The following is a 16,680-nucleotide window of genomic DNA, read 5'->3' as shown; positions in this document are numbered from 1 at the left end:
GAGATAAGAGTAGAAAACAGACAGGAGATTAGGAATATTTAATTAATGTATGTATTTGTTAGCTGGAAGCCGAGGTGGTGCAGCAGTAGCGTTGTCGCCTCACAGCAAGAGGTTCTCCTGTTCGATTCTCGGCTGAAGCGCCTTCTGTGTGGAGTCCGCATGTCCTCCCCACGGTCGAGTGGCGTTCGAAAGACATGCGTGAATGGGTGTGCCTTCGTTGAAGGTTGGGCATCGGGCTAGCACCTTGGCACCGTAGAAATCTACTGCCAATCATTAGTGGACCGAAGTTCCGGTGTGGCAACCCCTAACTGGGAAAAGCCAAAAGAAGAAGAAGAATCTGTATTTGTTAGCTGACACAGAGGTAAAGGAAAGTGTAGTGAAGTTGATGTAGAAGGCAGTGACTATGACTTACAATTTTGCTGGAAGGAAAAAAATAACTGTCATGGGAGTGAGTAGAGCCAATGGAAGTGAATGTGGCAGTAAAAGCAAAGGGGTAGAAGACAACAAGCAATTTAAATTGCTAATTGCTGAGGTATACAGTAGTAATGCAAGTGTATAAGGGCAAAGATAGTCTAGCATAGCAAGGTGCAAGAGCAGAGCCAAGTGTTTTTAAAGTGCTGTTTTAGCAAGTTTTTGAATCTGGATATCTTGGTTTATCTGATGTTAGTAGGGATAGAATAACAGACTTTGTAGACATCATTTCTGAGTTGCGAGTTAAACTTATGGTTAAAATGGACTTGTGTGGCAGAGTGATCATGCAGGGGTGTAAGGTTCCACTATGGAGTGCAATATAGGACCATTTTGTGGCCTGTGGAGTACATTACAAACATTTGCTTACTGGGTGACAGAGACAATGTGGAAGCTTGAGCGAGCTTGATTTAAGGCTAAGCAGTGGAGAGATTCTGCAGATTAGTTATTGGCAAATTTAGCTATTAACATTGTCCAGTTCTTGGTAGTAAAGATTGATGAATGCTGATGTAGACTGAGGCAGCATATAGTACTGAATGTAAAAGATATATAGAGGCTATTTTTTTGTATTGCTAGATAGTGTTTGCTACAATGTAGGAGTCCAATTTTTCTGAGTCTTTTCTTGACAGTTTTTTTTATTTGAATATGAAACTTTGAGTGGTTCATGTTGACACCACATAGCTTTGATGTTTGATGAGTTGATGAAGAATTTATTTTTTCTATAAAATGCAGACCTTCATGTGAAGACCAATAATTTGGTTTTCTTAGCATTCAGTAGGTGGTAAGAATTGTTGAACCAGACTTTTATACAAGAAAAGGCATTTTGGGTCTTTTCCTGAAGTTCTGGGAAAAACTTGTGGTTATCAGTGTAGCATTATCAGCATTCTGAATGACAGCTGTATCATCGGTAGCAGTGTAAAGGTCATTACTAAAAATGCTACAGATCATGATGGCTAAGACCGAGTCTTGTGGCACTTCAAACATGATGGGCAAGAATGGTTATTGTTCTTTCTGACATTTTACTGCCTGTAGCCTGTTAGAGAGGTAGCTATGGAACCAGAAGAGGAAAGGGGCATCAAGACCAAGTGAACATAGTCTATGGAGAACAATCTTATGGGATACAGTGTCAAATGCCTTAGATAAGTCAAGGAATAGATAGGAAAGGTTTCTAGAGTCCATGTGGAGCTTGAAATAATGGGTGAAATTAAGGAGAGGTGTTGTAGTGCTGTGGTGTGGCCTGAAGCCATGCTGGGCAGGTAAGAGTAGGCTGTTACCTATTAAACGTTTGAGGAGTTGGGACTGTATACACATTTTGAGAATTTTTGATAGTGGAGAAAGAATGGCTATAGTGTGATAATTAGAAAATTCAGTGGAGTTTCCTCCTTTGTGTATGAGAATTATTACTGACTGTTCCAGATAATGGGTAGATAGTTTTCTCGTATAGATCTGTTCATGGGGATAGAGACAGGGTATGTTGAAGGGTCGGCAGCTATACTAAAGTATTCTGAAAATATATTGTCAGAAATTGACACTAGAAGCTTTTAGCTTACGATGTATTTTTTTTAAATAGAGACGGGGACAGGGTTAATGTAGAAGACAAGGATTTTAAAGGAAAGTACTTTGGGAAAGGACTGGGGTAGATGAGTTTTTTTTATTTTTTTTTTAATAAGGAAGGTGTATGAATGTATGAAAAGTGAGCTGAGTTGGTGAGAAATAGGATTAGTATGACTGGTGTTCGTTAAAGGTTGATTAGGCAGGGTAGCCTGGATTTAAAAAATTGTTAATGGAGAACCAGAACTGTTTGGGGTTCTTAGTATGGGTACCCTGGGGTTCTTAGTGTGGGTACCCTGGACTGAAGGAATAAGTTTTTTTTCTTTTATCAAATCTAATTGATTTTTTGGTGTGGTTGTGGAGTTCTCTGAACTTTTGGACATTGATGTTTTATTATGAAGCCAAGATTTCCAAGCTTTATCTCTGGCTCTCATAAGCTGTTTAGTAGTTTTTGTGATCCAAGGGTCAAGGTTAAATTTGACTGTTTTGTGTCTGGTTGGGGCTAACTGGTTCAATATTGTGAGAATGGTTTCACTGTATCATTAAAATATGCAACTGCTTCATCCAGATTGCTAAGTTTTAGTAGATGCCAGATGAAAGATTTTAGTGTTTCTATGAATTCATCTTTGCTAAACTGGAGGACTGTGTTATAGTGGAAGTTTTTGGGGGTGAGTTGGCAATCTTTTAAGAAAGACTGGGATGTGTCCACTCAGAGTTTGGGAAGGTACCAGAGGAGATGATTTTACTTGGGTTAGATGTGAGGGACCAGTCTAGAACAGAAGACCAATGGAGCGCTTGCTGAATCTGGTTGGAGAGGTGATGAGTTGTTTGAAGTTGTACAGATTTATAATACAGGTCAAGTTACGGGTGGAAACAGACTGCCAATTAATAATTACATCATGTAGGTTGACTGTTTCCTGTCTGACAGTGGTGAGCAGCCAATATAGAAGGTCCTCTAAGGTTGAAATGTTATAACCTGGGGAACGTTAACAGTGACGCAACAGATATTTTTGTGATACTTGATTTTTAACAGGGAAAGTAGTACTTCAGCATTGTTGAAGAAGGCTTGGCAAACTAGGTACAGTAAGAGTACCCATGATCTAGAATTACTATACCCCCTTCTTTTTTGTGTGATCTGTCTAGTCAGAAAATGTAATAGCCTGGGGGAAGTATTTCATCATTCCTAATATTGGGCTTTAGTCAGCTTTCAGATAAAACTAAAATACTGGAGAGATGGTGGAGTGTAACCCAAACATGTAGCTTGTGCATTTTGTTTCATATGCTTTAGCGGTTCATGCGATGGAGGCAATGTTCAGGGGCAGGCTGCCTGTTTGAATAACAGCTACTAATCTGAGGGAAGGTAGTGCTGGGGTTATTGTGGAGGAGAGTGGAGGTACGAGTAGTTGACTCATTTGGGTTGATACCGCCAGAGTGTATTAATGGTTTGGCAGAGGATGGGTAAGGGATGGGATACCTGGGTTTTGTCAATATTTAAAATCACAGTTCAACAGGTAGGGATTAAGAAATTTGCTGGAAGATTTGAGTATGAAGAGAGGTGAAGGGAAATGATACACAGTAAGTGGCTTGTTTGAGAGTAGAGGTCCATAGTTCAGGTATTATATATTTGCTAGAGTGAAGAATGTTTGCTTTGTGTGAGTAAGAGGAGTGGTATGTGGTGAGATGAGAAATTGATAGGAGTAACACAAAGAGAAGGCTGCTACTGAGCAGCGTGGTAATTTGTATTAGTGGGTACAGAAGTAGGAGATCAGACAGTTGAGCAGTTTTTGGGAGAAGTAGTGAATGTACACATAGAAGAGTGAGGTACTGAAGAAGCCAGAACATTCTCAGAGGTTGATTATAATGCAGTATGACAAGTTAGATACATAGGAGTTGTGTCTGAGGTGCAGTGATATAACAGTGGAAGTATAATGATGTTATTTAGGTAGGGTTTGTTATTAGATGTGAAAGTGTGTATGAGTCAGGGGAACTAGACTTTTCAGTGATTCAAAAAATGTATTTGCATGAGAGAGGGGGAAGGGGTTTGGGTAAATGATAGAACTAAGGAGATACAATAATGCAAAGTGGAGTTTCCTATTAGGTGTGATGGGAAAAGGGATTTGGTAGTGAGGGTACCAGTTGTTAGCTATTAATATACAGTGATGGTTTAAGGGGAAAAGTGTGATATGTGGAGGTGAATTGTTTTTATTGGTTGTGAGGTAATTGTGGGATTTGCCAATGGGGACCAAACACAAATGCCAAAGCAGTTAAGGTAGATGACTGAAGCCAAATACAAAAAAACAAATCCACATAATATGTAATATACCACACAAGGCTACCAACGCCAGAAAGGAAACCAGGAAATCAGGTCACAAAACCCTTGCAGAACCATTTTTTTTTTTTTTGTGCATTTGCCAATGGAGGTTATAGTAGTAGTAGTGAAGGGCTGAGTAGGTAGAATTGGAGCTAGGAGACAGACGTGAGCACAGATTATAGTGAGGGTGAATGGAGCAGGTTTCCACACCTCAAACTATATTGGGGAACGAGCACACAGAAGATGCAACACTCACTACCGTAGAAATAAATCTGTGATCTGGTAAGTCATTGTAACAGCATGGGTTTGCTTTCAAAATGTGGGTAAGAGCTTCAAATTTTGCTCAAAGTATATAATTTGTTTTTTCATTAATTATCAGTAAATCATATTCAGGGCATGGACAAGAAAAAAAAAAAAAAAGAAGAAAACAGAACAGAATTGCCTACCCGGAAAAGATGGAGATTTACTAATGCAGTATCTCGTAAGTGCAATTTAGGATGCACAGACTGCCAGGTAGAACAGAGTGTTAAGTGCTTAACGACTGGGGTGGTAAAATGGAACAGGAAGCTGCAGAGGGGTAGTTTAGGCTGCACTTGATTCTAGTGCTATAATGGGCAAAGAGCAGACAACTAAACACAGGCCAAACATAGTGAGAGAAATATTAAACTTTTACAGGTATTATGAACACAGAGTGACTGAAATAACATTAAGATTCAAGTCCATTTACACTGAGGTCAGTAAGAACATTCATTGCTGCTTGTTTGCTTTACTTATATTTCCAGTGATAAACTTGCTAAGGAAGATTTGCCTTACAGACACCTTGCAGCTCAGTAGAGTCTTTGGGGAGGGAGCAGTCCACGACTATATGGAAATATAACAACAATAATACTAGGGTTAACAGTGCAAGAGATCCTCATTGCATAATAATAAAAGAGGAAAACAGGACAGAACAACATTAGTGTCAAGAAAAAGATAATGAACGTGTAGACAATGAGCGCTGGAGAAAGAGACAGCATTAATGAAGAGAAGCAAAATTAAAGGTAAAATATACTGATAGGGCTGGGGAGTAGTTTATGACCAAGTAAGAGAGAGAGAAAGGCAAAGGAAAGAGATATACAGGTCATTCATTGTGCCCTAGAATTAGATATGCAAATAATGGATTTCAACAATATTAACTAGATAAGTAAGGCAGCAGTACAAGTCCAAGCAACTATTTAAAGAAGAGGATATCAGCATAGTAATTCACAGGTATTCACTGTTTGCTCTGAGCTATATACACAAACGGTGAATTTAAGCAAATTAACTACATGAGCAGAACAGGGTGGCCAAGATGATGCAGCGGTTAGAGTTGTCGCCTCACAGCAATAGGTTCTCCGGTTCGATCCTTGGCTGGGGTGCCTTCTGTGCGGAGTCTGCATGTCCTCCCTCTGGTCGCGTGGGTTTCCTCCGGGTGCTCCGGTTTTCTCCCACATCCCAAAGACATGCTGTAGGTGGACTGGACACTCTAAAATTGGCCCTAGGTATGAGTGTGTGCATGTCTGTGCCTTCAGTGGAAGGTTGGGCGCCGGGCTGGCAACTCGACACTGTAAAACTCTACTGCCAATCATGAGCAGACAGGTGATCCGCTGTTGCGACCCCTAACCGGGAAAAAGCCGAAAGAAGAACTACATGAGCAGAGCAGGAGAGTCCAAGCGAGTGCTTGCAGAACAGAATATCAGCACAGTACTTCACAGAAAGTAATTTTGTACATGAAAATGTAAAAGCAGTTTAACAATACAATCAGGAATAAGTGTGGAAAAGTACAGTTTTGTACCTACCATAAATGTAGATGTTCGAAGATCCACATTGCTGCAGTCCTAACACTTGGGGTAGTCCGCTGTCCCAGTCGGCCCGAATACCAAAGTATAAGGCTGACGTCGGTCAAGGCGCATTTGTCTGACATCAGGACGTCAGGGTACAAATGCGCATGACCGACGTCATATCCTCAGTCTTTTCTTGCCCCAGATGTCAGAAGACCCTAAAAAGATAAGGCCAAAACCAAAAAACACCATACACTCCTGTACCTAATATATATACAATATATACAAATTTACAAAAATAGAACCCCACCCACACAACCACCCCTAAACACAGAGGGGAAGGCGGAGGAATTGGACTGCAGCAATGTGGATCTTGAACATCTACATTTATGGTAGGTACAAAACTGTACTATGTTCTTCATCCCACATTGCTGCAGTCCTAACACTTGGGTAGAATCCCAAAGCAGAGGTAAGGGAGGATGGCTAAACTATAATGAAGCAGGAGCTGCCAAAATGCCCTGCAACACAGCAGTGGCAAAACCAGCCCTGGATTTAGAATAGAGAGGAAGGTGGTAATGCTTGGAGAAAGTATGCACTGAACTCCAAGTAGCTGCCTCCAAAATATCCTTAGTTGCCACCCCTTAGAAATGCTGTTGAAGTGGCAGTAGCCCTAGTGGAATGAGGCCTAATCCCAGCTGGAATCTCCTTGCCATGATGGGAATAACAGAATGCAATGCAAAACCCAATCCACTTAGATATAGTTTGTTTTGACACAGGCTTGCCCTGAGAACTCAAAGCAAAAGAAACAAACAACTGCTGAGACTGCCTAAAATCCCTAGTCCTGCTTAAATAATAACGCAACTGCCTGTGTACATCTAAAGTGTGCAAAATCTTTTCCCCTATTTTGGGGATCTGCATAAAAGTAGGCAAATGAATAGTTTGGTTTAAAGCCACACTAGAAACCACCTTAGGCATAAAGGAAGGATTAGTACGTAATGATACCCTATCCTTATGGAAAATCAAAAAGGCTCAACCGCCATAAGGGCCTGCAATTCAGAAACCCTTCTTGCAGAAGTAATGGCCAACAAAAAGCAGTCTTCCATGACAAGTATTTCAATTCAGCAGTAGTCATGAGGCTCAAAAGGTTGTAGAGTAAGTTTCTCCAACACAAAATTGAGATCCCAAGCAGGAGTAGGAGCTCTACGTGGGGGTCTTATATTCTTTGCCCCTCTAAGAAATTGCTTGAACGAAGGATGAGAAAACAATGGTGGGTCACAATCATAGTGAGCTGAAATTGCTGCAGCATGAATCTTAATGGAAGAGAAAGACAAACCTTTGTCCAATAACTGAGTAAGATATTGAAGAGCCACACTCAAATTAGGCTCAGAAACATCCAAATCCTTTGCTGCACTCCAAAATAAAAATCTCTTCCACTTTTCTGCATACACTTTACGTGTACTAGGTCTTCTGGCTTCCCTAATCACATTCAAAACTTGTTGAGGAAGTTGAGACCTGCTGTGGTTCAAAACAGAATATGCCAGGCTGTTAGATGAAGAGAGTGAAGCTTGACATTGAGTAGATGACCGTCCCTCTGAGACAAAAGGTGTGGAATTAAAGGTAAAGGCCATGGAGGCTTCCTTACCAGATTCCTCAGTAATGGGTACCAGTGTTGCCGAGGCCAATCTGGAGCTATCAAAATCATCCTTGGCTTGTCTTGTCTGACCTTTAGGAGTACCTTTGGGAGGAGAGGCAGAGGTGGAAAGGCATACACATGAAGATTTTCCCAACTGAACGAAAGAGCATCCACTTTCCAAGCTGTGTGATGAAACCTTTTCGTGCAAAACTTTGGCAGCTGGTGGTTTAGTGGAGAAGCGAACAGATCTATGTCTGGAGTTCCCCATGACACTGTCAATTTTGAAATACATGAAGATCCAGTTTCCACTGTGGGGATCCATGATTTGCCTGCTTAACACATCTGCTAAGGAGTTCTGTGCTCCTGGCAGAAACCGTGCCTGAAGATTTAGCTGCAAGCTGAGCGCAGTCTCCCACAAAATCATTGCTTGCCTGCATAGAGGATAAGAATGTGTTCCCCCTTGCTTGTTGATGTACCACATGACAGTTGTGTTGTCTGTTAGAATCAACACCTGCCCTGGAAGAAGTAACTCCTTGAAAGCCATTAATGCAAACTGGACTGCTAACATCTCCTTCATGTTTATATGTAGATGCTGTAGTCTGGCAGGCCACTTGTCTTGTATCCACTTTCCATTCAGATGAGCTCCCCAAGCTATGTCTGAGGCATCTGTCGTTAGAATCTGACTCGCCTCTGGCCGGGTCACAGAGAGTCCCTTGTTTAGGTGACATTCCTGAGCCCACCACAAAAATTCCTTTTGAATGCAAGGTATTATTGGAATGACAGTGTCCAAATCCTGGCAGTGCTGTGTCCATACATTTTTAGTTACCATTGCAGCTTCCTCATATGCAGTTTGGCATTGGGAAGCACCAGAATACAAGATGCCATGAACCCTAAGGCTTGAAGGACTGTCCTTGCAGTCAGCCCGGACTGAAGAGATAGTTGATGAAAGTAAAGGGAAAGATTCTTTTGTTTGTCCGGGGTTAAAAAGGCCATCTGGGCTGCTGTATTCAGTCTCACACCCAGAAAGCACATGTCTTGAGAGGGTACTAGACTGGACTTTATTTCGTTCACAGAATACCCCAGGCATCTTAGCACTGCTATCACATATTCCAGATGCTGAAGAAGCTCGTCCTTTCTTGAGCCAGAATCAGACAGTCGTCCAAGTAAGGATAGATTTGTATTCCTTTTAGCCTGAAGAAAGCTATGACTGGAGCCAGAACTTTTGTGAATACTCTGGGCGCAGTAGATAAGCCAAAGGGCAATGCAGAGAACTGATAATGGGAATTCCCAGCTCGGAAATGCAGATACTTCCTGCAACTGAGTCTGATAGGCACATGAAGGTAAGCCTCCTTGAGATCTAAAGTTACCATCCAGTGATCTTTGCCCAGCAGAGGTAAAAGCTGTTGTAACGTTAACATTTTGAACTTGGGAATGTCCCGATAAGTGTTGAGGATAGACAAATCCAAAATTGGTCTCCACGTGTTCCCCTTTTTTGGTACTAGGAACAGGCGAGAATAAAATCCTAGGCCCCTTTCTGGCACAGGAACCGGCTGAATGGCCCCTATCTGGAGTAACAGAGAAATTTGCTTGTGAGCCTCTTTTCTTTGTATAGGAGGAATGTCTGGCATGCCTTTGAAAGGAGGCAAGGTATGGAAATAAAACCTGTAACCGTGGTGAACGATATCCAATACCCATCTGTCTTGGGTAATAACACTCCAATTTTCTTTGAAAAGTGCCAGCCTTCCTCCCAAAGGTGCTGCCAGACGAGAAGGCTCTGGCAGCTGAAAAGGCAGGTCATTGGGTCTGCTTATGAAAGGACTGACCCCTGCCCTCACCAGAAGACTGGGCAGGTGAACTCCCTGTTCTAGGCCTAAAAGAACCTTGAGCTCTGCCCCTACCACGCCTAGATCTACCCCTAGACTGAGAATCATAAGAAGGATATGTCCACCCCTTAGTAGGCCAATTTCTACTAAACTTCGGAGGCTGAACCTGCAAAAAATCTTTAACAGTCTGCATAGACTTAGCCTTGTCCTCCATTTTCTTTAACAGTGCTTCCACAGGCGAACCAAATAACACATCAGATTGTAAAGGAGCATCTAAAATCCTTGTCTTTACATGCTCAGCTAAATTCTGATCCCTCAGCCAGGCATGCCTGCGAAGAACAGAACCAGTGGCTGCCACCCTCGAAGAGGCCTGTACAGCATCAAAACCACATTGCAAGGAATGCTTACCCACCTGTTCAGAAACATGAACTAAATCCTGCAACTCTTTACACTCAATACCTTCCGCCAGAGCATCTACCTTAGACTTCAATTGTGTAAGGAGATAATTTTGGTATTTCAACATGTGAAACTGGCAATTCAAAGCCCTCATGGCTAAAGTGGAAGAAGTATACACCTTCTTTCCCCATCTATCCAAAGCCCTAGCCTCTTTATCAGAAGGAACAGGATTTTTAACAACAGAAGCCTTAACACCTTTAGGGCCCTGAGAAACAGTTTCTGGGTCTGCCCTAGGACTCTTAAAAGATACTTATGAGCTTCAGGCACCCTATAATACCTGTCCGGTTTAACTGGGGCAGGAGGCAAAGAATCAGGGTTCAGGGAAGCCTCTGCAAAACATCTTCTACCACATCCAGAACAGGAGGTATAGCCAAAGGCCTATGCTGGGGTAGAAACAAAATTCCCTAAGCCTTTTCCTGGAATCAGAGAAATCTTGACCTTCCCATTTAAAATGCTCCCTCATGGAATGAAGAGTCTCTGAAAAGAAAAATCCTCAGGAGGAGAAGCCGAAGGAGTAGAATCATCTACATCAGAATCAGAATAAGGAGGATACTCCTGCAAGTCTTCAGCCGAAGACTCAGAAGCCTCGAACACTGCTCAAAACTCTCAAGCTCAGGTTCCACCCTAGGCCTCTTATCAGGGGGGGGGGCATAGAACCTCTAATCATAGTAATCAAATCTTCTGCCATTTTAAGCATATGTTTCTTAGGCAGAGACCCTGAAGAACCAGGGAGACCCCACTGAAGTTAACCCTGGCCTGCCTCTAGAAGAAGCCTTGGAAACAGAAGGAGGGCCTAACCACCTTAGGAAGGGAGGGGAGAACAGCTACCTGAGAAGCCCCTTCAGCCTGGCCTACCTCCTGAGAGGACACATCTTGTAACAGTAAAGTCTCTCCCTGAGAATCCAAAGGAACTTCTGGTAGAACCACCGGCTCCACCGAGCCCTCTAAAGAACCGACATCCGGGACAGACGGTTCTTCCAACCTAGGCTTTGCTGCTTTGTCCTTGCGCTTTTTAGATGAAGCGGGCGTCGGAGCATCCGACGGCATGTTGTAATTACAACGCTTCCCAAAAACTAACCTGGCACAATCTAATCTTCTCTTAATAGTGCGTTTGTTAAATCTAGCACAAGAGCGACAGCCAACAACGTCGTGCTCAGGCCCTAAGCAAGGTATACACAAGGTATGGTAACCCCTATGAGGTATCTGTTTCCCACAAGAAATACAGTTATTCACTTTTTCTGACATCCGGTTAAATACTGAGGCAAGAAAAAACCAAAATATTCCCAACGGGTACTTAGCCAACTTTGATTCGGTCTGAAACTCCGACTTCAGAAAATTTCAGAACGCCAACCTGCACTCGCAATACTGCTTCTGCATCGGACCATGCGGCAAAAAAGACTGAGGATATGACGTCGGTCATGCGCATTTGTACCCTGACGTCCTGATGTCAGACAAATGCGCCTTGACCGACGTCAGCCTTATACTTTGGTATTCGGGCCGACTGGGACAGCGGACTACCCCAAGTGTTAGGACTGCAGCAATGTGGGATGAAGAACATCTTGTTAGGCTGGGAATGACAGTTTCTAGTTATCCGTAATAATCCAGTTCCCCATGTAGTTTGTGTGTGACCCTCAGACAGAGTAATACCATACAGTGCAAAATACGACTATATACATAAAACTGCAAGGACTATATAAATAAAACTACCAGTATTGCAAGAAAGTCTGTTGGTGGAAGCAGATTACCAAACACAACACACAAAGGTAATGTTAACAACTCTGAGTCGGGCAGGCTTTCCATGTCATACCAAGTAATTTCTAACGATAATAACGAGAATCTATCTTAAGTCACCATTTTGTTTTCAAGGCTTGAGAGATGAACAGATATGGTCAAAGAACACAATTAAAAACCACAGTCAATATCAACTACAGCATTACCAAAAAAAAAAAAGTTGAAGCAAGTGTCCAAGAGTCATTATTACAATATAACATTGGAACATACTCAAGTAGTTAAATTCAAGTGGTTTTGACTGGACAGTTGGCAGCTAACAAGTGAAATGGAGGTCTGTTGTGCAGTTTAGGTAAGAGAGTGAGTTTAGAGGGGAGGTGTTAGAATCCACTATCTGACTAGCACAAAGAAAATTATATATGTGTAGGGGCCCACAGTGTATGCAGTTCCCACATTTCAGAAACAATCTGATCTGGTAATTCACTGTAACCAGCTTGAGCCTATTTTCTTAGTGTATGCAAGAGCTTAGGTTTTCCTCAAACTAGAATCTGACATCTTCAAAAACAGGTTACTTGAACACACTTTTATGATGCTGCATAATTTGAACGGGTACATATCTGTTGCTAAACTCCTTACATTATTGCATGACTGCATACTAAGGACTGTTGTTGGAATTCTAATAATTCTTTTAAGTATTGGAGCACCTTCTGTGTGGAGTCTACATGTCCTCCCCGCGGTAGAGTGGCGTTCGAAAGACATGCGTGAATGGGCGTGCCTTCGTTGAAGGTTGGGCGACGGGCTGGCACCTCAGCACCGTAAAAATCTACTGCCAATCATTAGCGGACTGAAGTTCTGCTGTGGCGACCCCTAACTGGGAAAAGCCGAAAGAAGAAGAAGAACATACCTAGTTGGAAATTCAATAATTCTTGTAAATACCTTTTGTTTTACATCTTCTACAAGCTGTTACTTATACTGTTATCACTTCTCATACCTTCTAATGTAAACTGCATTTTTGCTCTTATGCTGTTTATGACTTACTCATCTTGAGCCCAGGTCACTACAACTGGTTAATAAAACTGAAATAAACAAAGAAAATACACCCTTCTTTCATTATGGATGTTTTATTTTCAGCATAAAATACATGAAACAAAACATACTTACCATATCTGAAGGCAAGCTGTGTATTGTTACATATGAATAACATACACAATCAGTGACAGCAGCGCAAATCATACAAAAAATATTCCAGTCAAATCACACTGATCATGCTACATGCTGGGCACAGTTTAAGGACTTTTCAGATTTAAAACAGGTTTATATCACAAACAGAACTGAACTTAGCAAAAACCAATTCAACAACTCCTTTTGTATGACTCTTGATTACTGTGTTGTAAGAAAACTTTAATTTGCCTTTTCGGTTAACTGATATTTTATCAGCTATATAAAAAAATGTTGATTTTGTTTTCTTGATTGTGCACTGTGGAGCACAATTCATTAAGTGTTTGTGCTCTACCCAGGATATGTTATAAGGTTCATACATTTCATAGGTGGGAAGAACATAGTCATACTGAAAAGGTTACTTGCGTTCCAAACAGGCCTTACAGTAGGAGAGGTCACATACATAGTAAAACATTTTCTGACATTTAGGAAAGATAAAGAATATTTTAGAAACAGTTTTGTAATTTCATTTTTTCAGAAATTTGTAATGAAAGTCAGTAAGAAAGTCATTTAAACATTAAATTGACATTGCTTGAGCATACTGTCAGACATCGTCATTAATGTGGTAATTATGGGGGAGAGACTTTGTACTAAAGCACCTGCTTGTCAGCTTACTAGAGAAAACCTTAAAGTAGAAGAGGTCAATTTTTGTAGAACCCTTGCTAGATTTATAAATTATGAAAACAAAGCAGTGCTGCAGGCGCACTTGCCTATGCAGCCTACCTTCTCTCTCATCTCCTTCAATCCTATGCCTCTTGCTGTGAGGCGACAACGCTAACTGCTGCACCACTGCGCAGCCCCTTAAGGAGGAGTATTGTTTCTCCTGTTGTTAACCAGGTTGGTTGTCTGTCTGGGGTGCGCATAAATAGTTCTTACTTATGGCTAAATTTTCATGTAAAGATGTTTATACTTTTAGCCAGAAGTTAAGTACTGCATCTGGGCCTCGGATTTTCCAGTTAGGAGCTTTTCTTAATTTTGTTTCAATTTCTTTGGCCCTCCCATTTCATATCCTGTACATCTGAACATCTTATGGTTTCTTTTACTTTTTCTATCCATTCAGCATCTTTGTTATCTTCCACAGCATCTTCATAGATATTTCTCCAAAATGTGTCTATATCTTTTTGGTGGTGTTTCTATTCCTTTTGCCCCATTTCCTAATTCTCTATAAAACTTTTTTGGGTCATCAATAAATTGCTTATGTTGTACTTTTATATGTATCTGCATATCTTCTAAGTTTGTCTGCCTGTGCCGATATCTTTAGTTTATTATTTGCAATAGTGTATGATAGATACTGGTCTGTTCTGATACTGTGCACTGCTTTTATCACATCTATTTTTCTGAGCGTTTTTGTTGATCTGTTCTCTCTTCTGTACACTTCTAACAGTGATGCCTCTTATTTTAAATGCTTTATTGTTTTCTCTGTTCGATACTTCAACGATGGCATTTGATTTCTCCCCATTTCTTTCCTTACTGCCCTGTGTTTTTGTGGTAAGAAATTATCTGTTATTAAGTTAGCTGCACAGTAATATATTCTATTTACTGTTATATTGCATGAATTTCTATGAACAGTCTTGATTACTGTGTTAATTTGTTTTATCAAATTTCTAACGTTTTGGGTCTTACTGACTTTCCGTAGTCTGTTTCTTTCATTGATCTTATTATGTCTATCCATCTCTATTAAAATCGAGCAACTCTTCCCTTAGATCATTTTCTTCTAAACTAAGGGCACATTCCATTTCCTGCGGGCATTCAACAGAACATTCCAGAACACATTCCTGTGCCATATTCTGTTCATCTTCATCCTGTGACATACATTGCTCTTTCATATGGGACCTCACTGGCCTATCACTCCACAACACTGACTGCGTCAGTTGCCAGTTTCCTGTTCCTTCCCTTGCTATGCAACTCCAACTAAACTCTTGTAATGGTTTCCTACTGAAGACTCCTAAGTATCTTCATACGGCAACAGATCAAATGCTTCCCTCGCCATTTGTTTCTCATTAATTTGGGGAATCATTATTCTATCATGCTGCAATGTTATCAGAATTAGATTTTCTACACTAAATCCTTCACTTTGTAGGTAATCCATAACTTCATTTTCTATTTCTTTAACTCTCTACTTCTAAATCCTCTTTTTTACTTTCCCCCTTTCTTTTCTTATTTTTTGTACTATATCCAGATGCCTTTGCCTATATTTCTTTCTGAATATCTTTGAAGCTGCTTTATTGTACTGCTTACTCCTTTGCATAAATATTGCACTATATTAAATCTCTTTTTTCTTTCCCATGTTCATATTTCTTTTTCAGATGTCTCCCACTCCTATAGTTTCTCCTTACTTAGGGGACTCATTGTTCCATCTTCCGTTGTACATTCCCCCTTTGTGATCTTATTTTCTGTATTGTGAAATTTTCCATATCTGGGTGCCTTTGCCTGCATTTCTCTTCAAATATCTTTGGAGCTGCTTTTTTACATTGATTAATTTGGCTTTCTCCTTTGCATAAATACTGTACTACATCAGATCTCTCTTTCTTTCCAATGCCCATATTTCTTTTTTGTACCTTTCAAAAATCTCCAGATTGTATTTATTTTCACACTTTCTCAGTTACTTCTTTTTCCAAACAACCCAAAGTTTTTTGGTCTATATAATGTTTTTCAAGAATATGTGGCATTAATGAAGCATCTGTAGCTTTTGACAGTTATTCTTGTTATTTTATTTTCTTCTAATTTCTCTCAAATCTTTTTATACATATTCTGTCCAGAGATTCTGGTGCTTCCTGCATAATTGTAACAATACACAATTTCTTATCCTCAATAGTCCACTAGCATCTTTATGGCTCTTTTGTGGCCTGTCAGTTTCCGTTTTTTTTTGTGGAGTACTACTTCCTTCTGCGACAGGAGGCCTCTCCTAACCCCATTGTAGGAATGTTTCTGTGTCTTGAGGATTCTACACTGTCATTTTTTTTCAGTCCTGGCACCAGTGCGCCTACCAGGATTGGTCACTTTTTTATCCTGGGACTTGTGCATCCAGCTGTCTTTTTTTTTAAACTACTTCTGTCCATGATATATTCTATATAAAATATAGTCTATATAACAGAGTCATCTTGGAAAGATTTTGTAAAAAGAATGTCTACCTCATGAAGGTACTCACCAAGACTTGAGGATGAATTCACTTCCAGCAATATTACTCTCCTTTGCTTGCTGATTTTATCATCTCTCCATTTGGACCCCTGTACAATATTTTATAGGCCTAACTAATTAGCCTTTTTTAACAGTAGCTTCTGTTCTGGATTCAACTAAAAACTCTACAATGGCAGGTCTTTCACTTAGGATTCCCGTATCCCTTTTTCTTTGCCTATACTCGGTTATCAGTCCCTGAGAGAGTAGATGGTCTCCACACTGCAGCCCAAATGTCTTCTTGGCCCCTTCCCATTCAATTACCATTTCCTCTCTAGTTATTTGCTCTCAATACCTTGGTTCCTTTGTCAGTTCTCTCCAGTAAATTCCACCTCCCCTTGCCTATTCTTTGTACCCCTAATTGCAGTCATTCCTACTGGTAGAATTTCCTTTCTTCATTCTTGCACTGGCTTATGTCTTAGAACACTTTCTGCTACTTTATAATATTTTGTATGATTGCTGTTATTCTCTTTAAGGATCTGCATCCAAAATGCCACTCTCTCATTATTTCATCATCAT

General features: G+C 40.7%; 1 protein-coding gene across 1 annotated transcript in view; it reads right to left on the bottom strand.

Annotated features, from left to right (window-relative positions):
* Positions 1-16,680, bottom strand: part of IAH1 (isoamyl acetate hydrolyzing esterase 1 (putative)) — a 408,138-nt gene that overhangs the window by 300,990 nt on the left and 90,468 nt on the right. The gene's annotated exons all lie outside the window — the stretch shown is intronic.

This window comes from Protopterus annectens, chromosome 1.part1, assembly GCF_019279795.1.
Source record: "Protopterus annectens isolate FY-2018-M chromosome 1.part1, PAN1.0, whole genome shotgun sequence".
Lineage (NCBI taxonomy): Eukaryota > Metazoa > Chordata > Ceratodontiformes > Protopteridae > Protopterus > Protopterus annectens.
Note: the sequence above shows the minus strand (reverse complement) of the source record. Positions and strands in the feature narration are given on the sequence as shown.